At 47.5% G+C, this 23,822-nt stretch overlaps 16 non-coding genes and 1 pseudogene across 16 annotated transcripts; all 17 read right to left on the bottom strand.

The window, feature by feature from the left end:
• Positions 1-9,239: 9,239 nt before the first annotated feature.
• On the bottom strand, positions 9,240-9,403 carry LOC134988109 (U1 spliceosomal RNA). The gene has a single exon (XR_010193636.1). It is a non-coding gene; the product is annotated as a U1 spliceosomal RNA (small nuclear RNA).
• Positions 9,404-10,058: 655 nt separating this feature from the next.
• LOC134988048 (U1 spliceosomal RNA) lies at positions 10,059-10,221 on the bottom strand. The gene has a single exon (XR_010193581.1). It is a non-coding gene; the product is annotated as a U1 spliceosomal RNA (small nuclear RNA).
• Positions 10,222-10,373: 152 nt separating this feature from the next.
• Positions 10,374-10,537, bottom strand: LOC134987986 (U1 spliceosomal RNA). The gene has a single exon (XR_010193526.1). It is a non-coding gene; the product is annotated as a U1 spliceosomal RNA (small nuclear RNA).
• A 674-nt stretch (positions 10,538-11,211) lies between these two features.
• Positions 11,212-11,374, bottom strand: LOC134988034 (U1 spliceosomal RNA). The gene has a single exon (XR_010193568.1). It is a non-coding gene; the product is annotated as a U1 spliceosomal RNA (small nuclear RNA).
• Positions 11,375-11,526: 152 nt separating this feature from the next.
• LOC134988118 (U1 spliceosomal RNA) lies at positions 11,527-11,690 on the bottom strand. Its single transcript, XR_010193645.1, has one exon. It is a non-coding gene; the product is annotated as a U1 spliceosomal RNA (small nuclear RNA).
• Positions 11,691-12,349: 659 nt separating this feature from the next.
• Positions 12,350-12,512, bottom strand: LOC134988009 (U1 spliceosomal RNA). The gene has a single exon (XR_010193549.1). It is a non-coding gene; the product is annotated as a U1 spliceosomal RNA (small nuclear RNA).
• A 152-nt stretch (positions 12,513-12,664) lies between these two features.
• Positions 12,665-12,828, bottom strand: LOC134988114 (U1 spliceosomal RNA). The gene has a single exon (XR_010193641.1). It is a non-coding gene; the product is annotated as a U1 spliceosomal RNA (small nuclear RNA).
• Positions 12,829-13,483: 655 nt separating this feature from the next.
• On the bottom strand, positions 13,484-13,646 carry LOC134988050 (U1 spliceosomal RNA). The gene has a single exon (XR_010193583.1). It is a non-coding gene; the product is annotated as a U1 spliceosomal RNA (small nuclear RNA).
• A 152-nt stretch (positions 13,647-13,798) lies between these two features.
• On the bottom strand, positions 13,799-13,962 carry LOC134987987 (U1 spliceosomal RNA). Its single transcript, XR_010193527.1, has one exon. It is a non-coding gene; the product is annotated as a U1 spliceosomal RNA (small nuclear RNA).
• Positions 13,963-14,636: 674 nt separating this feature from the next.
• LOC134988035 (U1 spliceosomal RNA) lies at positions 14,637-14,799 on the bottom strand. The gene has a single exon (XR_010193569.1). It is a non-coding gene; the product is annotated as a U1 spliceosomal RNA (small nuclear RNA).
• Positions 14,800-14,951: 152 nt separating this feature from the next.
• Positions 14,952-15,115, bottom strand: LOC134987977 (U1 spliceosomal RNA). Its single transcript, XR_010193517.1, has one exon. It is a non-coding gene; the product is annotated as a U1 spliceosomal RNA (small nuclear RNA).
• A 671-nt stretch (positions 15,116-15,786) lies between these two features.
• Positions 15,787-15,949, bottom strand: LOC134988037 (U1 spliceosomal RNA). The gene has a single exon (XR_010193571.1). It is a non-coding gene; the product is annotated as a U1 spliceosomal RNA (small nuclear RNA).
• Positions 15,950-16,101: 152 nt separating this feature from the next.
• On the bottom strand, positions 16,102-16,265 carry LOC134988120 (U1 spliceosomal RNA). The gene has a single exon (XR_010193647.1). It is a non-coding gene; the product is annotated as a U1 spliceosomal RNA (small nuclear RNA).
• A 659-nt stretch (positions 16,266-16,924) lies between these two features.
• On the bottom strand, positions 16,925-17,087 carry LOC134988016 (U1 spliceosomal RNA). Its single transcript, XR_010193556.1, has one exon. It is a non-coding gene; the product is annotated as a U1 spliceosomal RNA (small nuclear RNA).
• Positions 17,088-17,239: 152 nt separating this feature from the next.
• LOC134988115 (U1 spliceosomal RNA) lies at positions 17,240-17,403 on the bottom strand. The gene has a single exon (XR_010193642.1). It is a non-coding gene; the product is annotated as a U1 spliceosomal RNA (small nuclear RNA).
• A 698-nt stretch (positions 17,404-18,101) lies between these two features.
• LOC134988065 (U1 spliceosomal RNA) lies at positions 18,102-18,237 on the bottom strand (annotated as a pseudogene).
• A 152-nt stretch (positions 18,238-18,389) lies between these two features.
• Positions 18,390-18,553, bottom strand: LOC134988128 (U1 spliceosomal RNA). Its single transcript, XR_010193655.1, has one exon. It is a non-coding gene; the product is annotated as a U1 spliceosomal RNA (small nuclear RNA).
• Between the last annotated feature and the right edge of the window lie 5,269 nt (positions 18,554-23,822).

Raw genomic sequence — 23,822 nt, forward strand, 5'->3', positions numbered from 1 at the left:
TTGATGGTGCTTCAGTATTAGGCAGCCTTCCGCCCTCCCATGTTCATCTGAAAAGATGTGGTCTCCCTGCAGTTGTTGTCCCCAGACGAGAGTTCCCTTGTGCTTCCTCAGTTGAATCTCCTTAACTTGATGGGGGAGGGGCTGCCCGAGCAGCCACCCTCCCCAGCCCTATCCCAACTCATACTTATTTTGCATATGAGATCTCTTGATCATGAAGATTGTTCTCACAGGGTGAAGTTCATCCATTATATTTTAAAATAGGAAGGTACAAATTACATATTTGAATTGCATCTATGTGCTGGATTCAAATGTCCCCCCCCCCCCTTCCTTTCTCAATTGTGCCCATCAGCAGCTATTCTAAGGTTGCTGCCAATGGGTGTGACACATTAATTTCTTCTGTGGGGTACACAGGACTCCACAAGGATTCACATTGGGGTGTAGAGTAGGATCTTGATCTGAGGCACCAACCGACTCAAAGCTTTTGACTGTTCCCAAGATGCTCAGCGCATCCTCCTCTATAACCCCGCTTCCATGAACAGGGAGCTCAGTTTGTAGTTGGTGCCTTCAGTAGCAGGCCACTTAACAGGGGCCTGCCTCAGGAAGCCAATTCTTAGCTATTCATTTTGACAAGAAAAGAAGAACTTGTTTTATGAGAATCTACAAGGGCTGCAGCAGGCTAGGTCTAATAGACATCTTTACTGCAGCTTCATCACTCCCAGCGGCGCTGTATACTCCCGTGCCCTGGTTGCTGGGTCACTGCAGCGGAGGCTCCGGTTTCTTCCTAAGGTCAGTCACACACACACCGCCCTTCCGGATCACGAGGCCGCTGATGAAGGGGAGCGTGGCCGTAGGGGGTGGACCGTGTGCGCACTGGCGTGGACACTGATTACTGGGCAGCCGCTCCACTAGCCACCAGGTACAGTTAAGGAGCACAGGTCTGGGGGTTTTTCTCCTATATTAAACCAATTTTGTACTGCCCGCAGCGCATTGTGATAGGTAATAGGGCCTGATTCAGGTTGGATTGCAATCACAATAAGTGATCCAACTGCAAAAATTGCTAAGAGCATACGCATGTGCCTGCATTTTCTGCGGCACCCCGCAGAGAATGCGATCGCCTCTGCCTGTCAATCGGGGCAGGGGGGGAGAGGGGGGTCAGCAACACTCCATTTCCAAGTCAGGGATGGAGCGGTGCGGGGGCAAGGCTTCAAAATGGGGTCTGCAATGGAGGAGACACAGGGGGCGTGGTCACAGCAGCTGTATGACATCACATTCAGCCGCTGTGATCACAAAAATGGTGGCGGCTTCCTGCGCGCACATACAGTCTGCACCAGCAGGAGGCTACACCATTTTTTATGATCACGCTGAACTGCAGTGCGACTGCAATTACAGCATGGTCAAGAAGGGAGGCGTCATGCTGGGTGGCCATAAGAGATGAGCGGGTTCGGTTCCTCGGAATCCGAACCCGCCCGAACTTCACCCTTTTTTGCTCGGGTCCGAGCAGACTCGGATCCTCTCGCCTTGCTCGGTTAACCCGAGCGCGCCCGAACGTCATCATCCCGCTGTCGGATTCTCACGAGACTTGGATTCTATTTAAGGAGCCGCGCGTCGCCGCCATTTTCACACGTGCATTGAGATTGATAGGGAGAGGACGTGGCTGGCGTCCTCTCCGTTTAGATTAGAAGATAGAGACGAGTGACATTTGATTTACTACTAATTTGGGGAGCAGTTGAACTTGTCAGGAGTACTCAGTAGTGCAGAGTTTTGCTGATAGTGACCACCAGTTTTATTATTTATAATCCGTTCTCTGCCTGAAAAAAAACGATACACATACCATATCTGTGCTCAGCCTCAGTGTGCTGCATGATATATCATCTATGTATATCTGACTGTGCTGAGTGCTCACTGCTCACACAGCTTAATTGTGGGGGAGACTGGGGAGCAGTTATAGCAGGAGTACAGTGCACACTTTTGCTGCCAGTGTGACCACCAGTATATTGTCTGCCTGAAAAAGTTAAACACTCCTGTGGTGTTTTTTTTTTATTCTATAAATGCATTCTGCTGACAGTGTCCAGCAGGTCCGTCATACATATATTATATAAATATTTACCTGCAGTAGTGTTATATTTTTTTTTTCATCTTTATCATCTCTATATTAGCAGACGCAGTACGGTAGTCCACGGCTGTGGCTATCTCTGTGTCGTCAGTGCTCGTCCATAATTGTATACCTACCTACCTGTGGTGGTTTTTTTTTTTTCTATCTTCTTCATACTAGTAGTTTAGGAGTCTACTGACAGTGTCCACCAGGTCCATCATTATATTATATACCTACAGTAGTAATATATTTATTATATTATCTATACTAGCAGACGCAGTACGGTAGTCCACGGCTGTGGCTATCTCTGTGTCGTCAGTGCTCGTCCATAATTGTATACCTACCTACCTGTGGTGGGGTTTTTTTTTTATCTTCTTCATACTAGTAGTTTAGCAGTCTGCTGACAGTGTCCACCAGGTCCGTCATTATATTATATACCTACAGTAGTAATATATTTATTATATTATCTATACTAGCAGATGCAGTACGGTAGTCCACGGCTGTACCTACCTCTGTGTCGTCAGTGCTCGTCCATAATTGTATACCTACCTGTGGTGGGGTTTTTTTTTCTATCTTCTTCATACTAGTAGTTTAGGAGTCTGCTGACAGTGTCCACCAGGTCCGTCATTATATTATATACCTACAGTAGTAATATATTTAGTATATTATCTATACTAGCAGACGCAGTACGGTAGTCCACGGCTGTACCTACCTCTGTGTCGTCACTCGTCCATAATTGTATACCTAACTGTGGTGGGTTTTTTTTTCTATCTTCTTCATACTAGTAGTTTAGCAGTCTGCTGACAGTGTCCACCAGGTCCGTCATTATATTATATATACCTACAGTAGTTATATATATATTTTTTTTATATCATTAATTATCATCTCTATACTAGCAGACGCAGTACGGTAGGCCACGGCTGTGGCTATCTCTGTGTCGTCAGTGCTCGTCCATAATTGTATACCTACCTACCTGTGGTGGAAGTTTTTTTCTATCTTCTTCATACTAGTAGTTTAGCAGTCTGCTGACAGTGTCCACCAGGTCCGTCATTATATTATATATACCTACAGTAGTTATATATATATATTTTTTATATCATTAATTATCATCTCTATACTAGCAGACGCAGTACGGTAGTCCACGGCTGTAGCTACCTCTGTGTCGTCAGTCACTCGTCATCCATAAGTATACTAGTATCCATCCATCTCCATTGTTTACCTGAGGTGCCTTTTAGTTGTGCCTATTAAAATATGGAGAACAAAAATGTTGAGGTTCCAAAAATAGGGAAAGATCAAGATCCACTTCCACCTCGTGCTGAAGCTGCTGCCACTAGTCATGGCCGAGACGATGAAATTCCATCAACGTCGTCTGCCAAGGCCGATGCCCAATGTCATAGTACAGAGCATGTAAAATCCAAAACACAAAAGATCAGTAAAAAAATGACTCAAAAATCTAAATAAAAATCGTCGGAGGAGAAGCGTAAACTTGCCAATATGCCATTTACCACACGGAGTGGCAAGGAACGGCTGAGGCCCTGGCCTATCTTCATGGCTAGTGGTTCAGCTTCACATGAGGATGGAAGCACTCAGCCTCTCGCTAGAAAAATGAAAAGACTTAAGCTGGCAAAAGCACAGCAAAGAACTGTGCGTTCTTCAAAATCACAAATCCACAAGGAGAGTCCAATTGTGTCGGTTGCGATGCCTGACCTTCCCAACACTGGACGTGAAGAGCATGCACCTTCCACCATTTGCACGCCCCCTGCAAGTGCTGGAAGGAGCACCCGCAGTCCAGTTCCTGATAGTCAGATTGAAGATGTCAGTGTTGAAGTACACCAGGATGAGGAGAATATGGGTGTTGCTGGCGCTGGGGAGGAAATTGACAAGGAGGATTCTGATGGTGAGGTGGTTTGTTTAAGTCAGGCACCCGGCGAGACACCTGTTGTCCGTGGGAGGAATATGGCCATTGACATGCCTGGTGAAAATACCAAAAAAATCAGCTCTTCGGTGTGGAAGTATTTCAACAGAAATGCGGACAACAGGTGTCAAGCCGTGTGTTGCCTTTGTCAAGCTGTAATAAGTAGGGGTAAGGACGTTAACCACCTCGGAACATCCTCCCTTATACGTCACCTGCAGCGCATTCATCATAAGTCAGTGACAAGTTCAAAAACTTTGGGCGACAGCGGAAGCAGTCCACTGACCAGTAAATCCCTTCCTCTTGTAACCAAGCTCACGCAAACCACCCCACCAACTCCCTCAGTGTCAATTTCCTCCTTCCCCAGGAATGCCAATAGTCCTGCAGGCCATGTCACTGGCAATTCTGACGAGTTCTCTCCTGCCTGGGATTCCTCCGATGCATCCTTGAGTGTAACGCCTACTGCTGCTGGCGCTGCTGTTGTTGCTGCTGGGAGTCGATGGTCATCCCAGAGGGGAAGTCGTAAGACCACTTTTACTACTTCCACCAAGCAATTGACTGTCCAACAGTCCTTTGCGAGGAAGATGAAATATCACAGCAGTCATCCTGCTGCAAAGCGGATAACTGAGGCCTTGGCATCCTGGGCAGTGAGAAACGTGGTTCCGGTATCCATCATTACTTCAGAGCCAACTATAGACTTGATTGAGGTACTGTGTCCCCGGTACCAAATACTATCTAGGTTCCATTTCTCTAGGCAGGCGATACCGAAAATGTACACAGACCTCAGAAAAAGACTCACCAGTGTCCTAAAAAATGCAGTTGTACCCAATGTCCACTTAACCACGGACATGTGGACAAGTGGAGCAGGGCAGACTCAGGACTATATGACTGTGACAGCCCACTGGGTAGATGTATTGACTCCCGCCGCAAGAACAGCAGCGGCGGCACCAGTAGCAGCATCTCGCAAACGCCAACTCTTTCCTAGGCAGGCTACGCTTTGTATCACCGCTTTCCAGAATACGCACACAGATGAAAACCTCTTACGGCAACTGAGGAAGATCATCACAGAATGGCTTACCCCAATTGGACTCTCCTGTGGATTTGTGGCATCGGACAACGCCAGCAATATTGTGCGTGCATTATATCTGGGCAAATTCCAGCACGTCCCATGTTTTGCACATACCTTGAATTTGGTGGTGCAGAATTATTTAAAAAACGACAGGGGCGTGCAAGAGATGCTGTCGGTGGCCACAAGAATTGCGGGACACTTTCGGCGTACAGGCACCACGTACAGAAGACTGGAGCAACACCAAAAACGCCTGAACCTGCCCTGCCATCATCTGAAGCAAGAAGTGGAAACGAGGTGGAATTCAACCCTCTATATGCTTCAGAGGATGGAGGAGCAGCAAAAGGCCATTCAAGCCTATACATCTGACCACGATATAGGAGGTGGAATGCACCTGTCTCAAGCGCAGTGGAGAATGATTTCAACGTTGTGCAAGGTTCTGCAACCTTTTGAACTTGCCACACGTGAAGTCAGTTCAGACACTGCCAGCCTGAGTCAGGTCATTCCCGTCATCAGGCTTTTGCAGAAGAAGCTGGAGACATTGAAGGAGGAGCTAAGACAGAGCGATTCCGCTAGGCATGTGGGACTTGTGGATGGAGCCCTTCATTCGCTTAACCAGGATTCACGGGTGGTCAATCTGTTGAAATCAGAGCACTACATTTTGGCCACCGTGCTCGATCCTAGATTTAAAACCTACGTTGTATCTCTCTTTCCGGCAGACACAAGTCTGCAGGGGTTCAAAGACCTGCTGGTGAGAAAATTATCAAGTCAAGCGGAACTTGATCGGTCAACAGCTCCTCCTTCACAGTCTCCCGCAATTGGGGGTGCGAGGAAAAGGCTCAGAATTCCGAGCGCACCCGCTGGCGGTGATGCAGGGCAGTCTGGAGCGACTGCTGATGCTGACATCTGGTCCGGACTGAAGGACCTGCCAACGATTACGGACATGTCGTCTACTGTCACTGCATATGATTCTCTCACCATTGAAAGAATGGTGGAGGATTATATGAGTGACCGCATCCAAGTAGGCACGTCAGACAGTCCGTACGTATACTGGCAGGAAAAAGAGGCAATTTGGAGGCCCTTGCACAAACTGGCTTTATTCTACCTAAGTTGCCCTCCCACAAGTGTGTACTCCGAAAGAGTGTTTAGTGCCGCCGCTCACCTTGTCAGCAATCGGCGTACGAGGTTACTTCCAGAAAATGTGGAGAAGATGATGTTCATTAAAATGAATTATAATCAATTGCTCCATGGAGACATTGACCAGCAGCAATTGCCTCCACAAAGTATACAGGGAGCTGAGATGGTGGATTCCAGTGGGGACGAATTGATAATCTGTGAGGAGGGGGATGTACACGGTGATGAATCGGAGGATGATGATGAGGTGGACATCTTGCCTCTATAGAGCCAGTTTGTGCAAGGAGAGATTTATTGCTTCTTTTTTGGTGGGGGTCCAAACCAACCCGTCATTTCAGTCACAGTCGTGTGGCAGACCCTGTCACTGAAATGATGGGTTGGTTAAAGTGTGCATGTCCTGTTTATACAACATAAGGGTGGGTGGGAGGGCCCAAGGCAATTCCACCTTGCACCTCTTTTTTCTTTTATTTTTCTTTGCGTCATGTGCTGTTTGGGGAGTGTTTTTTGGAAGGGCCATCCTGCGTGACACTGCAGTGCCACTCCTAGATGGGCCAGGTGTTTGTGTCGGCCACTTGGGTCGCTGAGCTTAGTCACACAGCTACCTCATTGCGCCTCTTTTTTTCTTTGCGTCATGTGCTGTTTGGGGAGTGTTTTTTGGAAGGGCCATCCTGCGTGACACTGCAGTGACACTCCTAGATGGGCCAGGTGTTTGTGTCGTCCACTTGGGTCGCTGAGCTTAGTCACACAGCTACCTCATTGCGCCACTTTTTTTCTTTGCGTCATGTGCTGTTTGGGGAGTGTTTTTTGGAAGGGCCATCCTGCGTGACACTGCAGTGCCACTCCTAGATGGGCCAGGTGTTTGTGTCGGCCACTTGGGTCGCTGAGCTTAGTCACACAGCTACCTCATTGCGCCTCTTTTTTTCTTTGCGTCATGTGCTGTTTGGGGAGTGTTTTTGGAAGGGCCATCCTGCGTGACACTGCAGTGCCACTCCTAGATGGGCCAGGTGTTTGTGTCGGCCACTTGGGTCGCTGAGCTTAGTCACACAGCTACCTCATTGCGCCTCTTTTTTTCTTTGCGTCATGTGCTGTTTGGGGAGTGTTTTTTGGAAGGGCCATCCTGCGTGACACTGCAGTGCCACTCCTAGATGGGCCAGGTGTTTGTGTCGGCCACTTGGGTCGCTGAGCTTAGTCACACAGCTACCTCATTGCGCCTCTTTTTTTCTTTGCGTCATGTGCTGTTTGGGGAGTGTTTTTTGGAAGGGCCATCATGCGTGACACTGCAGTGCCACTCCTAGATGGGCCAGGTGTTTGTGTCGGCCACTTGGGTCACTGAGCTTAGTCATCCAGCGACCTCGGTGCAAATTTTAGGACTAAAAATAATATTGTGAGGTGTGAGGTGTTAAGAATAGACTGAAAATTAGTGGAAATTATGGTTATTGAGGTTAATAATACTTTGGGATCAAAATGACTCCCAAATTCTATGATTTAAGCTGTTTTTTAGGGTTTTTTGAAAAAAACACCCGAATCCAAAACACACCCGAATCCGACAAAAAAAATTCGGTGAGGTTTAGCCAAAACGCGTTCGAACCCAAAACACGGCCGCGGAACCGAACCCAAAACCAAAACACAAAACCCGAAAAATTTCCGGTGCACATCTCTAGTGGCCATGCCATGTCACTGTGCAGGAGCCAGCACCACTCACACACTAGTCCCCGGTGCAGCCCCCAACCCCCGGGACACCCGGAGCAACAAAATGTAGATTCAGGCCACCAGGCCACGCCCCTACCTATGAAACCATGCCTCCTTTTTACCATTGCGCTGCTTATCTGCGCGCACTGCATTACAATCTCCCTCGCCACCTCTCTGGGTGTCACCAGTGATAGTGACACCTCTGCCATGCTTGTAGCAGCTGGTCCAAAGATCTACACCTCAAGCCCTGAGTGTTTGCCCTTGTGACTTGTTGATCATCATAGCAAAGCAGATGCTTACAGAAAACTGCAGGGGCTTAGATTGAAAATAAAAAAAATTGATGGGTATAAGGTAGAGAGGAGCGGGTTCGGTTCTCCGAGAACCGAATTCCCCACGAACCCCACGAACTCCTCCTCCGAGGCAGGCTCGGTTGTTCCCGCCTGACTCGGAAAACCTGAACAAGGGAAAATGTCATCATCCCGCTGTCGGATTCTCGCGAGATTCGGATTCCATATAAAGAGCTGCGCGTTGCCGCCATTTTTACTCGTGCATTGAAGAGAGAGCGGAGAGGACGTGGCTATGTTCTCTCAGTGGAAATCTCAATATCAGTGGATACTTATTGCTGCTCAGTAATACTAGTAGTGTGTCTCTCCTGCTCAGTGTCAGTTCTCAGTAGTATCCTCATCAGTGCTCAGTATCACTGCTCATTGTCTTGTGCTGCATTGTTGTGCTCAGCATACTACAGTACATTACTAATAGTCCAGTGCTGCATCTTGCTGCTCAGTGTCAGTTCTAGTATCCTCATCAGTGCTCACTATCACTGCTCATTGCATTGTGGTGTTCTGTATACTACAGTAACATAGTAATATAGTAACATATAGTAACATAGTTTTTGAGGTTGAATAGAGGCAAATTGCCCATCGTGTTCAACCTGTTTTAAGTTGTGATGATTCTACATACTTGCTGAATAATGTTTTATGACTAGTTAGCTACTACAACTCATGTTACCCCCGGATTAACCATGTTGATATTTTAAGTATTATAACCTTGGATAGCTTTTTCATTCAGAAATGTATCCATTCCTTTTTTAAATCCAATTACAGAGTCCGCCATTACCACCTTCCCTGGCAGGGAATTCCACATCCTGATTGCCCTAACAGTGAAGATCATAGTATCTCACCTGGCAGGTAAGTAGGAGTTGGGCCAGAGCTGTGGAGGATTGCTGCTCGGGCACCCCCTGTCAAATGAAGGAGATCCAACTGAGGCAGCACAAGGGAACTCTCGAAAGAAGAACAAGGCTAGAGGAAGATCTGAGACAAAGAAATCTGACTTTTACCAGAGCTGACCAGAGGAAAGCACAAACACAGTCCCCCACTACCACAAATAATGCAGTCGAGTTTCCCACATTTGGGGAAATCACAGGGGTCAGCATACCCAGAATGCAATGAATGAACCTCACCCTGGGAGAACAATCTTCATGACCATGGTATCGCCTATGCAAAATAAGTATGATTTGGGATAGGGCTGGGGAGGGCCGCTGCTCAGGCACATCTCTGTCAAGTAAAGGAGATTCAACTGAGGCAGCACAAGGGAACTCTCATCTGGGGACAACAACTGCAGGGAGAACACATATTTTCAGATGAACATGGGAGGGCAGAAGGCTGCCTAATACTGAAGCACCCCCAAACAACAAACCAAATGCAACAACTAGTACAAGCATTCCTGGGGGAAGTTCTGCAGAAGACGGATTTGCATACGGTGATGTCATCCAAGCAGTGGGCCAAAGTTGGCTGGATCCCTCATCTGCATATGAAAAGAGAAAAGGGGTATGCAGGGCATGGCGGCCTTTTGCGGCGCTTGGATGACCCTTAGTTCGCATTAAACACCCCCACCCTCCTTCGGTGTGGGGCTCATGTTGACAATGCCCCAGCCCCTGAAGCATTCAAGCTGATTTCTTACAGCAGCTTGGCACTGTAACAGCTCCAGAGCTGCTCTGTAAGGCAAGTAAAAGGGTGTGTAGTTTGCATTGTGCATTGGAAGGCACAAAGTAAGCAGACAGGAGGAGAAGTCAGGATAGTGCACAAGGGTATAAAAGGGAGGGGCTCAAGAAAAAAGAAGTGGAAACAGACAGCAAACTAGGCTGGAGAGAGACCTGAGACAAAGAGATCTGAATTATACGAGAGCCGACCAGGGGAAACACAAATTATGCAGTCAAGTTTCCCACATTTGGGGAAATCGCAGGGGCAGCACACCCAGAGTGCAATGGGTGAGCCTTGCCCTGGAAGATGCACCTTCATGATCATAGTATCTCACCTGGCAGGTAAGTAGGAGTTGGGCTTGAGCTGGGGAAGGTCGCTGCTCGGGCACCCCCCTGTCAAGTGAAGGAGATCCAACTGAGGCAGCACAAGGGAACTCTCGAAAGAAGAACAAGGCTAGAGGAAGATCTGAAACAAAGAAATCTGACTTTTACCAGAGCTGACCAGAGGAAAACACAAACACAGTCCCCCACTACCACAAATAATGCAGTCGAGTTACCCACATTTGGGGAAATCACAGGGGTCAGCATACCCAGAATGCAATGAATGAACCTCACCCTGGGAGAATAATCTTCATGACCATGGTATCTCATATGCAAAATAAGTATGATTTGGGATAGGGCTGGGGAGGGCCGCTGCTCAGGCACATCTCTGTCAAGTAAAGGAGATTCAACTGAGGCAGCACAAGGGAACTCTCATCTGGGGACAACAACTGCAGGGAGAACACATATTTTCAGATGAACATGGGAGGGCAGAAGGCTGCCTAATACTGAAGCACCCCCAAACAACAAACCAAATGCAACAACTAGTGCAAGCATTCCTGGGGGAAGGCCTGCCGCAGATGGATTTGCATATGGTGATGTCATCCAAGCAGTGGGTCAAAGTTGGCTTCAACCCTCGTCTGCATATGAAAAGAGAAAAGGGGCGTGCAGGGCATGGCGGCCTTTTGCGGTGCTTGGATGACCCTTAGTTTGCATGAAACACCCCCACCCTCCTTCGGTGTGGGTCTCATGTTGGCCATGCCCCAGCCCCTGAAGCATTCAAGCTGATTTCTTGCAGCAGCTTGGCACTGTAACAGCTCCAGAGCTGCTCTGTAAGGCAAGTAAAAGGGTGTGGGCCCTGCAGCACTACCTGTAGTTTGCATTGTGCATTGGAAGGCACAAAGTAAGCAGACAGGAGGAGAAGTCAGGATAGTGCACAAGGGTATAAAAGGGAGGGGCTCAAGAAAAAAGAAGTGGAAACAGACAGCAACCTAGGCTGTAGAGAGACCTGAGACAAAGAGATCTGAATTATACGAGAGCCGACCAGGGGAAACACAAATTCTGCAGTCAAGTTTCCCACATTTGGGGAAATCGCAGGGGCAGCACACCCAGAGTGCAATGGGTGAGCCTTGCCCTGGGAGAAGCACCTTCATGATCATAGTATCTCACCTGGCAGGTAAGTAGGAGTTGGGCTAGAGCTGGGGAGGGTCGCTGCTCGGGCACCCCCCTGTCAAGTGAAGGAGATCCAACTGAGGCAGCACAAGGGAACTCTCGAAAGAAGAACAAGGCTAGAGGAAGATCTGAGACAAAGAAATCTGACTTTTACCAGAGCTGACCAGAGGAAAACACAAACACAGTCCCCCACTACAACAAATAATGCAGTCGAGTTTCCCACATTTGGGGAAATCACAGGGGTCAGCATACCCAGAATGCAATGAATGAACCTCACCCTGGGAGAACAATCTTCATGACCATGGTATCTCCTATGCAAAATAAGTATGATTTGGGATAGGGCTGGGGAGGGCCGCTGCTCAGGCACATCTCTGTCAAGTAAAGGAGATTCAACTGAGGCAGCACAAGGGAACTCTCATCTGGGGACAACAACTGCAGGGAGAACACATATTTTCAGATGAACATGGGAGGGCAGAAGGCTGCCTAATACTGAAGCACCCCCAAACAACAAACCAAATGCAACAACTAGTGCAAGCATTCCTGGGGGAAGGCCTGCAGCAGATGGATTTGCATATGGTGATGTCATCCAAGCAGTGGGTCAAAGTTGGCTTCAACCCTCGTCTGCATATGAAAAGAGAAAAGGGGCGTGCAGGGCATGGCGGCCTTTTGCGGCGCTTGGATGACCCCTAGTTCGCATTAAACACCTCCACCCTCCTTCGGTGTGGGGCTCATGTTGGCTATGCCACAGCCCCTGAAGCATACAAGCTGATTTCTTGCAGCAGCTGGGCACTGTAACAGCTCCAGAGCTGCTCTGTACGGCAAGTAAAAGGGTGTGGGCCCTGCAGCACTACCTGTAGTTTGGAAGGCACAAAGTAAGCAGACGGGAGAAGTCAGGATAGTGCGCAAGGGCATAGAAGGGAGCAGCTCAAGAAAAGAGAAGTGGAAACAGACAGCAAACTAGGCTGGAGAGAGACCTGAGACAAAGAGATCTGAATTATACGAGAGCCGACCAGGGGAAACACAAATTATGCAGTCAAGTTTCCCACATTTGGGGAAATCGCAGGAGCAGCACACCCAGAGTGCAATGGGTGAGCCTTGCCCTGGGAGAAGCACCTTCATGATCATAGTATCTCACCTGGCAGGTAAGTAGGATTTGGGCTAGAGCTGGGGAGGGTCGCTGCTCGGGTACCCCCCTGTCAAGTGAAGGAGATCCAACTGAGGCAGCACAAGGGAACTCTCGAAAGAAGAACAAGGCTAGAGGAAGATCTGAGACAAAGAAATCTGACTTTTACCAGAGCTGACCAGAGGAAAGCACAAACACAGTCCCCCACTACCACAAATAATGCAGTCGAGTTTCCCACATTTGGGGAAATCACAGGGGTCAGCATACCCAGAATGCAATGAATGAACCTCACCCTGGGAAAACAATCTTCATGACCATGGTATCGCCTATGCAAAATAAGTATGATTTGGGATAGGGCTGGGGAGGGCCGCTGCTCAGGCACATCTCTGTCAAGTAAAGGAGATTCAACTGAGGCAGCACAAGGGAACTCTCATCTGGGGACAACAACTGCAGGGAGAACACATATTTTCAGATGAACATGGGAGGGCAGAAGGCTGCCTAATACTGAAGCACCCCCAAACAACAAACCAAATGCAACAACTAGTACAAGCATTCCTGGGGGAAGTTCTGCAGAAGACGGATTTGCATACGGTGATGTCATCCAAGCAGTGGGCCAAAGTTGGCTGGATCCCTCATCTGCATATGAAAAGAGAAAAGGGGTATGCAGGGCATGGCGGCCTTTTGCGGCGCTTGGATGACCCTTAGTTCGCATTAAACACCCCCACCCTCCTTCGGTGTGGGGCTCATGTTGACAATGCCCCAGCCCCTGAAGCATTCAAGCTGATTTCTTACAGCAGCTTGGCACTGTAACAGCTCCAGAGCTGCTCTGTAAGGCAAGTAAAAGGGTGTGTAGTTTGCATTGTGCATTGGAAGGCACAAAGTAAGCAGACAGGAGGAGAAGTCAGGATAGTGCACAAGGGTATAAAAGGGAGGGGCTCAAGAAAAAAGAAGTGGAAACAGACAGCAAACTAGGCTGGAGAGAGACCTGAGACAAAGAGATCTGAATTATACGAGAGCCGACCAGGGGAAACACAAATTATGCAGTCAAGTTTCCCACATTTGGGGAAATCGCAGGGGCAGCACACCCAGAGTGCAATGGGTGAGCCTTGCCCTGGAAGATGCACCTTCATGATCATAGTATCTCACCTGGCAGGTAAGTAGGAGTTGGGCTTGAGCTGGGGAAGGTCGCTGCTCGGGCACCCCCCTGTCAAGTGAAGGAGATCCAACTGAGGCAGCACAAGGGAACTCTCGAAAGAAGAACAAGGCTAGAGGAAGATCTGAAACAAAGAAATCTGACTTTTACCAGAGCTGACCAGAGGAAAACACAAACACAGTCCCCCACTACCACAAATAATGCAGTCGAGTTACCCACATTTGGGGAAATCACAGGGGTCAGCATACCCAGAATGCAATGAATGAACCTCACCCTGGGAGAATAATCTTCATGACCATGGTATCTCATATGCAAAATAAGTATGATTTGGGATAGGGCTGGGGAGGGCCGCTGCTCAGGCACATCTCTGTCAAGTTAAGGAGATTCAACTGAGGCAGCACAAGGGAACTCTCATCTGGGGACAACAACTGCAGGGAGAACACATATTTTCAGATGAACATGGGAGGGCAGAAGGCTGCCTAATACTGAAGCACCCCCAAACAACAAACCAAATGCAACAACTAGTGCAAGCATTCCTGGGGGAAGGCCTGCCGCAGATGGATTTGCATATGGTGATGTCATCCAAGCAGTGGGTCAAAGTTGGCTTCAACCCTCGTCTGCATATGAAAAGAGAAAAGGGGCGTGCAGGGCATGGCGGCCTTTTGCGGTGCTTGGATGACCCTTAGTTTGCATGAAACACCCCCACCCTCCTTCGGTGTGGGTCTCATGTTGGCCATGCCCCAGCCCCTGAAGCATTCAAGCTGATTTCTTGCAGCAGCTTGGCACTGTAACAGCTCCAGAGCTGCTCTGTAAGGCAAGTAAAAGGGTGTGGGCCCTGCAGCACTACCTGTAGTTTGCATTGTGCATTGGAAGGCACAAAGTAAGCAGACAGGAGGAGAAGTCAGGATAGTGCACAAGGGTATAAAAGGGAGGGGCTCAAGAAAAAAGAAGTGGAAACAGACAGCAAACTAGGCTGTAGAGAGACCTGAGACAAAGAGATCTGAATTATACGAGAGCCGACCAGGGGAAACACAAATTCTGCAGTCAAGTTTCCCACATTTGGGGAAATCGCAGGGGCAGCACACCCAGAGTGCAATGGGTGAGCCTTGCCCTGGGAGAAGCACCTTCATGATCATAGTATCTCACCTGGCAGGTAAGTAGGAGTTGGGCTAGAGCTGGGGAGGGTCGCTGCTCGGGCACCCCCCTGTCAAGTGAAGGAGATCCAACTGAGGCAGCACAAGGGAACTCTCGAAAGAAGAACAAGGCTAGAGGAAGATCTGAGACAAAGAAATCTGACTTTTACCAGAGCTGACCAGAGGAAAACACAAACACAGTCCCCCACTACAACAAATAATGCAGTCGAGTTTCCCACATTTGGGGAAATCACAGGGGTCAGCATACCCAGAATGCAATGAATGAACCTCACCCTGGGAAAACAATCTTCATGACCATGGTATCGCCTATGCAAAATAAGTATGATTTGGGATAGGGCTGGGGAGGGCCGCTGCTCAGGCACATCTCTGTCAAGTAAAGGAGATTCAACTGAGGCAGCACAAGGGAACTCTCATCTGGGGACAACAACTGCAGGGAGAACACATATTTTCAGATGAACATGGGAGGGCAGAAGGCTGCCTAATACTGAAGCACCCCCAAACAACAAACCAAATGCAACAACTAGTGCAAGCATTCCTGGGGGAAGGCCTGCAGCAGATGGATTTGCATATGGTGATGTCATCCAAGCAGTGGGTCAAAGTTGGCTTCAACCCTCGTCTGCATATGAAAAGAGAAAAGGGGCGTGCAGGGCATGGCGGCCTTTTGCGGCGCTTGGATGACCCCTAGTTCGCATTAAACACCTCCACCCTCCTTCGGTGTGGGGCTCATGTTGGCTATGCCTCAGCCCCTGAAGCATTCAAGCTGATTTCTTGCAGTAGCTGGGCTCTGTAACAGCTCCAGAGCTGCTCTGTACGGCAAGTAAAAGGGTGTGGGCCCTGCAGCACTACCTGTAGTTTGCATTGTGCATTGGAAGGCACAAAGTAAGCAGACGGGAGAAGTAAGGATAGTGCGCAAGGGCATAGAAGGGAGCGGCTCAAGAAAAGAGAAGTGGAAACAGACAGCAAACTAGGCTGGAGAGAGACCTGAGACAAAGAGATCTGAATTACATGATAGCCGACCAGGGAACACTCAAATTATGCAGTCAAGTTTCCCACATTTGGGGAAATCGCAGGGGCAGCACACCCAGAGTGCAATGGGTGAGCCTTGCCCTGGGAGAAGCACCTTCATGATCATAGTATCTCACCTGGCAGGTAAGTAGGAGTTGGGCTAGAGCTGGGGAGGGTCGCTGCTCGGGCACCCCCCTGTCAAGTGAAGGAGATCCAACTGAGGCAGCACAAGGGAACTCTCGAAAGAAGAACAAGGCTAGAGGAAGATCTGAGACAAAGAAATCTGACTTTTACCAGAGCTGACCAGAGGAAAACACAAACACAGTCCCCCACTACAACAAATAATGCAGTCGAGTTTCCCACATTTGGGGAAATCACAGGGGTCAGCATACCCAGAATGCAATGAATGAACCTCACCCTGGGAGAACAATCTTCATGACCATGGTATCTCCTATGCAAAATAAGTATGATTTGGGATAGGGCTGGGGAGGGCCGCTGCTCAGGCACATCTCTGTCAAGTAAAGGAGATTCAACTGAGGCAGCACAAGGGAACTCTCATCTGGGGACAACAACTGCAGGGAGAACACATATTTTCAGATGAACATGGGAGGGCAGAAGGCTGCCTAATACTGAAGCACCCCCAAACAACAAACCAAATGCAACAACTAGTGCAAGCATTCCTGGGGGAAGGCCTGCAGCAGATGGATTTGCATATGGTGATGTCATCCAAGCAGTGGGTCAAAGTTGGCTTCAACCCTCGTCTGCATATGAAAAGAGAAAAGGGGCGTGCAGGGCATGGCGGCCTTTTGCGGCGCTTGGATGACCCCTAGTTCGCATTAAACACCTCCACCCTCCTTCGGTGTGGGGCTCATGTTGGCTATGCCACAGCCCCTGAAGCATACAAGCTGATTTCTTACAGCAGCTGGGCACTGTAACAGCTCCAGAGCTGCTCTGTACGGCAAGTAAAAGGGTGTGGGCCCTGCAGCACTACCTGTAGTTTGGAAGGCACAAAGTAAGCAAACGGGAGAAGTCAGGATAGTGCGCAAGGGCATAGAAGGGAGCAGCTCAAGAAAAGAGAAGTGGAAACAGACAGCAAACTAGGCTGGAGAGAGACCTGAGACAAAGAGATCTGAATTATACGAGAGCCGACCAGGGGAAACACAAATTATGCAGTCAAGTTTCCCACATTTGGGGAAATCGCAGGAGCAGCACACCCAGAGTGCAATGGGTGAGCTTTGCCCTGGGAGAAGCACCTTCATGATCATAGTATCTCACCTGGCAGGTAAGTAGGATTTGGGCTAGAGCTGGGGAGGGTCGCTGCTCGGGTACCCCCCTGTCAAGTGAAGGAGATCCAACTGAGGCAGCACAAGGGAACTCTCGAAAGAAGAACAAGGCTAGAGGAAGATCTGAGACAAAGAAATCTGACTTTTACCAGAGCTGACCAGAGGAAAGCACAAACACAGTCCCCCACTACCACAAATAATGCAGTCGAGTTTCCCACATTTGGGGAAATCACAGGGGTCAGCATACCCAGAATGCAATGAATGAACCTCACCCTGGGAAAACAATCTTCATGACCATGGTATCGCCTATGCAAAATAAGTATGATTTTGGATAGGGCTGGGGAGGGCCGCTGCTCAGGCACATCTCTGTCAAGTAAAGGAGATTCAACTGAGGCAGCACAAGGGAACTCTCATCTGGGGACAACAACTGCAGGGAGAACACATATTTTCAGATGAACATGGGAGGGCAGAAGGCTGCCTAATACTGAAGCACCCCCAAACAACAAACCAAATGCAACAACTAGTGCAAGCATTCCTGGGGGAAGGCCTGCAGCAGATGGATTTGCATATGGTGATGTCATCCAAGCAGTGGGTCAAAGTTGGCTTCAACCCTCGTCTGCATGTGAAAAGAGAAAAGGGGCGTGCAGGGCATGGCGGCCATTTGCGGCGCTTGGATGACCCCTAGTTCGCATTAAACACCTCCACCCTCCTTCGGTGTGGGGCTCATGTTGGCTATGCCTCAGCCCCTGAAGCATTCAAGCTGATTTCTTGCAGTAGCTGGGCTCTGTAACAGCTCCAGAGCTGCTCTGTACGGCAAGTAAAAGGGTGTGGGCCCTGCAGCACTACCTGTAGTTTGCATTGTGCATTGGAAGGCACAAAGTAAGCAGACGGGAGAAGTAAGGATAGTGCGCAAGGGCATAGAAGGGAGCGGCTCAAGAAAAGAGAAGTGGAAACAGACAGCAAACTAGGCTGGAGAGAGACCTGAGACAAAGAGATCTGAATTAAATGAGAGCCGACCAGGGAACACTCAAATTATGCAGTCAAGTTTCCCACATTTGGGGAAATCGCAGGGGCAGCACACCCAGAGTGCAATGGGTGAGCCTTGCCCTGGGAGAAGCAACTTCATGATCATAGTATCTCACCTGGCTGGTAAGTAGGAGTTGGGCTAGAGCTTGGGAGGGTCGCTGCTCGGGCACCCCCCTGTCAAGTGAAGGAGATCCAACTGAGGCAGCACAAGGGAACTCTCGAAAGAAGAACAAGGCTAGAGGAAGATCTGAGACAAAGAAATATGACTTTTACCAGAGCTGACCAGAGGAAAGCACAAACACAGTCCCCCACTACCACAAATAATGCAGTCGAGTTTCCCACATTTGGGGAAATTACAGGGGTCAGCATACCCAGAATGCAATGAATGAACCTAACCCTGGGAGAACAATCTTCATGACCATGGTATCTCCTATGCAAAATAAGTATGATTTGGGATAGGGCTGGGGAGGGCCGTTGCTCAGGCACATCTCTGTCAAGTAAGTTGCATTTGATTTGTTGTTTGGGGGTGCTTCAGTATTAGGCAGCCTTCTGCCCTACCATGTTCATCTGAAAATATGTGTTCTCCCTGCAGTTGTTGTCCCCAGATGAGAGTTCCCTTGTGCTGCCTCAGTTGAATCTCCTTTTGGAGAAGACCTCAATAAGATTGTAGCTGATCTGGCTACTGCTAAAACAGCTTGCCTACCTAGTATGACTCCTACCACGCAGAAGGCTAAAAGTACTTTTCTTGGCCCTTTCATCTTCCAGGTAAAGCGTACCCAAGGTCAGGCATACCCAAAGCAAGCTCATGTTTCCAGACCTGCCAAGCCCAGACTGAAGCAATCCTGGGCTGCCCATCAGCCTGCTTCCAAAACGGACAAGCCTGCCGCATGACGGTGCAGGCCTCCCTCTGGGGGATCCCAGGGTGGGGGGCCCGACTTCTAGGTTTGGCAAAGAAAGGTATAATTCTAAGCTAGAGAATTCTGTTTGGAGCTCACCTTGCACTTTGTGAAGAAATAATCAGCATTGTGGCTGAGCAGATACATGTAGTGTGTGGCTGCAAACTGCATGGATCTGCTGCGTTGTAATGCTGATTCTTTTTTTTTTGCAAAGTACCAATAGCTTCATATAATGTTCACAATTTTTATGCAGGATCAAATAGCTCAATAGGTAGGGTGTTTGATTAGAATTCAACAGGTTATAGGTTTGAATCCTGGGTATGGTAGTTTGAGATGTGTTATTTAATAAAGTATGTTGTTCTGACTGCTGGCATCCTATCACCTGGGATATCATACTAAATAAATGGAGGTGATCAAATTTTTTTTTTTAACTAGGGACAATTTCCAGATACTTCTCTTTATAACTGAGATTGCCCCCTGGAACTTCACATCAGTTGACAACTATGCATGAGTGGGCAGTGCTTGCCCTGGATCTGCCCACCCATTTATGTGCCGTCATAAAATAAAGCATGACTGACAGTTATCCTGGGCGTACACTACACAATTATCTGTCAGGCTATCTATCCAGTCTGGATGGATGGAATGAAAATCTGGTAATGTATTGGAGCAAATGTCAATTAGCCATTTGCTCCCAAACACTAGAAAAGTGGTCAAAAATGGTCATTACACAAATTGGTTAAACCCAAAATTTAACCAATTTGTTTAGGGGACCATTTTTGTCCATTTTTTAGTGTTTGAGAGTAAATCGTTGATGGTCATTTGCTCACATAGATAACCGGATTTCTATTCCAACCAGCCAGTGTTGGAGAGATGGTCTGCCAGATTACATAATGCATACCAGAGCCATAACTAGACTTTTTGGTTCCCTGTGACAGAGAATTATATGCCCCCCCCCCCCTCCCTCCCTCCCTCCCCATTTTTTCAATATGGACAAAAGGTGCATGCCTTGTGGGGAAGGGGCATAACAAGATTGGTCTCAGAGAAAGCACATGAGATATGAAGATATATCTAGTATACTTGACACTCAATGGTTTGTGGTATTGCCGGGGTGCCCTCCTTAAATGCATATACAGTCACACATGGCATGTTTGTGTAAATGGCATATCAGCAGTCAGCACTAACTGGTGACATGCCATTTGTACAAGTAAGCCATGTGTGACTAATATATACAAACATACATCTCAAACTACCATACCCAGGATTCAAACCTATAACCTGTTGAATTCTAATCAAACACCCTGCCCATTGAGCTACTTGATCCTGCATTTATTCTAACCTCCAAAAACAGATTCAGTTGCATTTTCCAGCGTGTATTGTTTGCGCCTTTGCAAATGTCTTACATCGACAAACTTATTTAGTACTATTTTGCAAATAGGGTTACATTGTCGCAACATTGTGTTCCCTAATTGCTTGAATTTTTAAATGCAAAAATTGATAAAGACACCTGATAATTGCTCTGTGGAGTCTTATTTTGTGTCTACTTCTTATCTACATTTAATTCCCTACCTCTAATCAAGGCATTTTTAAATGCTGGGCGCTGCCAGGACGTGAGGCCTACCTAGTCTTTAGATCTGAATTTGAATGTACTTGTGAACTAACTTAATTTCCTACTTCTAAATTCATTCCTAAATTCACTACTTACATTAATCCTGTAGTTGGGCATTTTGAGCCTTCAATTGTGGGCATTGTTTTGTGTCCAGACCAGCAGCTGGTGGTGTGCATTTGCTGGAAAGGCATCGAAGACTTCCGATATGCTGCATCTCCTGATGTGTGTCTGCCTCAAGTGGCTGTCAGCAAATGCATGCTAGACACCCCATTCCAAGCTGATTGTGACATCACGGAACATGCATCATAGAACAGGCATGCTAGAACATGGGTCTTCAACCTGCGACCCTCCAGCTGCTGTGGAACTACATATCCCAGCATGCCCTGCCTCAGTTTTAGCATACCTTAATAGCAAAACTGTGGCAGGGCATGCTGGGATGTGTAGTTTCACAGCAGCTGGAGGGCCACAGGATGAAGACCCATGTGCTAGAACCAAACCGCAGGTACATTGAATGCTAGCAAGCTGAATGTTTAAATCCTTTTTGTTCCGCAGCATTCCAATGCGGAAGATTCCATGGAACCAGAGATTATTCCATTGAGAAGGACATGCTGCCTGGATGACTGCACTGTGCAAATTAAATCACGGAGCTAGTTGGCTTGTGGGTGGCTCTGGTGACTGGGTGGTTGGGTGGGCGGTATGTCGGAGGTGGAGCACATGCAAATGAATGTGTATCATCCAGCTAGTGAGAGAGAAAACTAATGCAGGAGTGTGCCTGCTTGTCAGTGAGTTATGCACCTTGCCAGACGTCAAATCTACATGGAGCAACTGGAGGGGACAAGAGCAGGTTTGGAAAATATAGACAGAAGAGCATATATGCTGGCGCATTCTCCATGATTGTGTCAGCTTATGTTTTGGTGCACTGCACTTTCCTCCACTAAGTTTTAGCCATTTTGTTTAAACGCAAGTGTAGTTGCTTCTCGCTCTTTTGGCTGTGATATTGTATCGTGGTTGAAGAGTCTGCTGGAGGGATTGTTTTCTTCATTGGCGAGAGACTGAAGATATTCCAGGATGGAAGGCTTGGGAACACTATCTGTTTTTCAGTTGTGGAAGAGTTGAAAGACCGGATTGGACTACATTCTATAGTAAAGGGTATTTTTGTATTTATTAATCCTCCCTTTATATGTGTCTGTCTTTCAATAAAGCTTTGGGCTTGTGATTCCGTCACCCTCTTACACTCCACACCCATAGCCTTATTAACTATTGTATTGTTTAAATGTATAGTGCAGTTCATGATTTATAGTGTAGGCTGGCCTGTGCTGTAGTTCTTGAACTGTACTATACCGACAGCATTTGTATTGTGTTTTGGCTGTGCTGCAACACAGTACTTATGTGTGTAATGTTTATGTATGTTTTTTTTGCTTCTTTATGTCAATAAAGACTGCTTTTTCAATCCAATATCTGAAAACAATCAATGTTTATCTTTGATGGCAATAGAAGTGGTATGATATTTGCTGCTTTTGAAAGGCAATATCTGATATGTCCCCTATCTGGGAACCATATATTAAATGGCTTTTCAGAAAAGGGAGATGGGAGAAGAGCTTTCAGTACTTGTAGGACCGATGCACATTTCCTATTCTAGCCTCCAAAAACAGATTCAGTTGCATTTTCCAGCGTGTTTTGGATGCGCCTTTGCAAATGTCTTACATCGACAAACTTATTTAGTACTATTTTGCAAATAGGGTTACATTGTTGCAACATTGTGTTCCCTAATTGCTTGATTTTTTAAATGCAACAATTGATAAAAACACCTGATAACTGCTCTGCGGAGTCTTATTTTGTGTCTACTTCTTATCTACATTTAATTCCGTACCTCTAATCAAGGCATTTTTAAATGCTGGCGGCTGCCAGGACGTGAGGCCTACCTAGACTTTAGATCTGAATTTGAATGTACTTGTGAACTAACTTAATTTCCTACTTCTAAATTCATTCCTAAATTCACTACTTACATGAATCCTGTAGTTGGGCATTTTGGGACTTCGATTGTGGGCATTGTTTTGTGTCCAGACCAGCAGCAGGTGGTGTGCATTTGCTGGAAAGGCATCGAAGACCTCCGATATGCTGCATCTCCTGATGTGTGTCTCCCTCAAGTGGCTGTCAGCAAATGCCTGCTAGACACCCCATTCCAAGCTGATTGTGACATCACGGAACATGCATCATAGAACAGGCATGCTAAAACATGGGTCTTCAACCTGCGACCCTCCAGCTGCTGTGGAACTACACATCCCAGCATGCCCTGCCTCAGTTTTAGCATACCTTAATAGCAAAACTGTGGCTGGGCATGCTGGGATGTGTAGTTTCACAGCAGCTGGAGGGCCACAGGATGAAGACCCATGTGCTAGAGCCAAGCCACAGGTACATTGAATGCTAGCAAGCTGAATATTTAAATCCTTTTTGTTCCGCAGCATTCCAATGCGGAAGATTCCATGGAACCAGAGATCCTTCCATTGAGAAGGACATGCTGCCTGGATGACTACACTGTGCAAATTAAATCACGGAGCCAGTTGGTTTGTGGGTGGCTCTGGTGACTGGGTGGTTGGGTGGGTGGTGTGTCAGAGGTGGAGCACATGCAAATGATTGTGTATCATCCAGCTAGTGAGAGAGAAAACTCATGCAGGAGTGTGCCTGCTTGTCAGTGGGTTATGCACCTTGCCAGACGTTAAATCTACATAGAGCAGCTGGAGGGGACAAGAGCAGGTTTGCAAAATATAGATAGAAGAGCATATATGCTGGCGCATTCTCCATGATTGTGTCAGCTTATGTTTTGGTGCACTGCACTTTCCTCCACTAAGTTTTAGCCATTTTTGTTAAGCTCAAGTGTAGTTGCTTCTCGGCCTTTTGGCTGTGATCTTGTATTGTGGTTGAAGGGTCTGCTGGAGGGAGGGATTGCTTTCTTCATTGGCGAAAGACCAAAGATATTCCAGGATGGAAGGCTTGGGAACACTATCCGTTTTTCAATTGTGGAAGAGTTGAAAGACCGGATTGGACTACATTCTATAGTAAAGGATGTCTTTCTATTTATTAATCCTCCCCTTATATGTGTCAGTCTTTCAATAAAGCTTCGGGCTTGTGATTCCCTCACCCTCTTACACTCCACACCCATAGCCTTATTAACTGTTGTATTATTGTACAGTTTAAATGTATAGTGCAGTTCATG

This window comes from Pseudophryne corroboree, unplaced genomic scaffold (genome assembly GCF_028390025.1).
Source record: "Pseudophryne corroboree isolate aPseCor3 unplaced genomic scaffold, aPseCor3.hap2 scaffold_1023, whole genome shotgun sequence".
NCBI classification, from domain to species: domain Eukaryota; kingdom Metazoa; phylum Chordata; class Amphibia; order Anura; family Myobatrachidae; genus Pseudophryne; species Pseudophryne corroboree.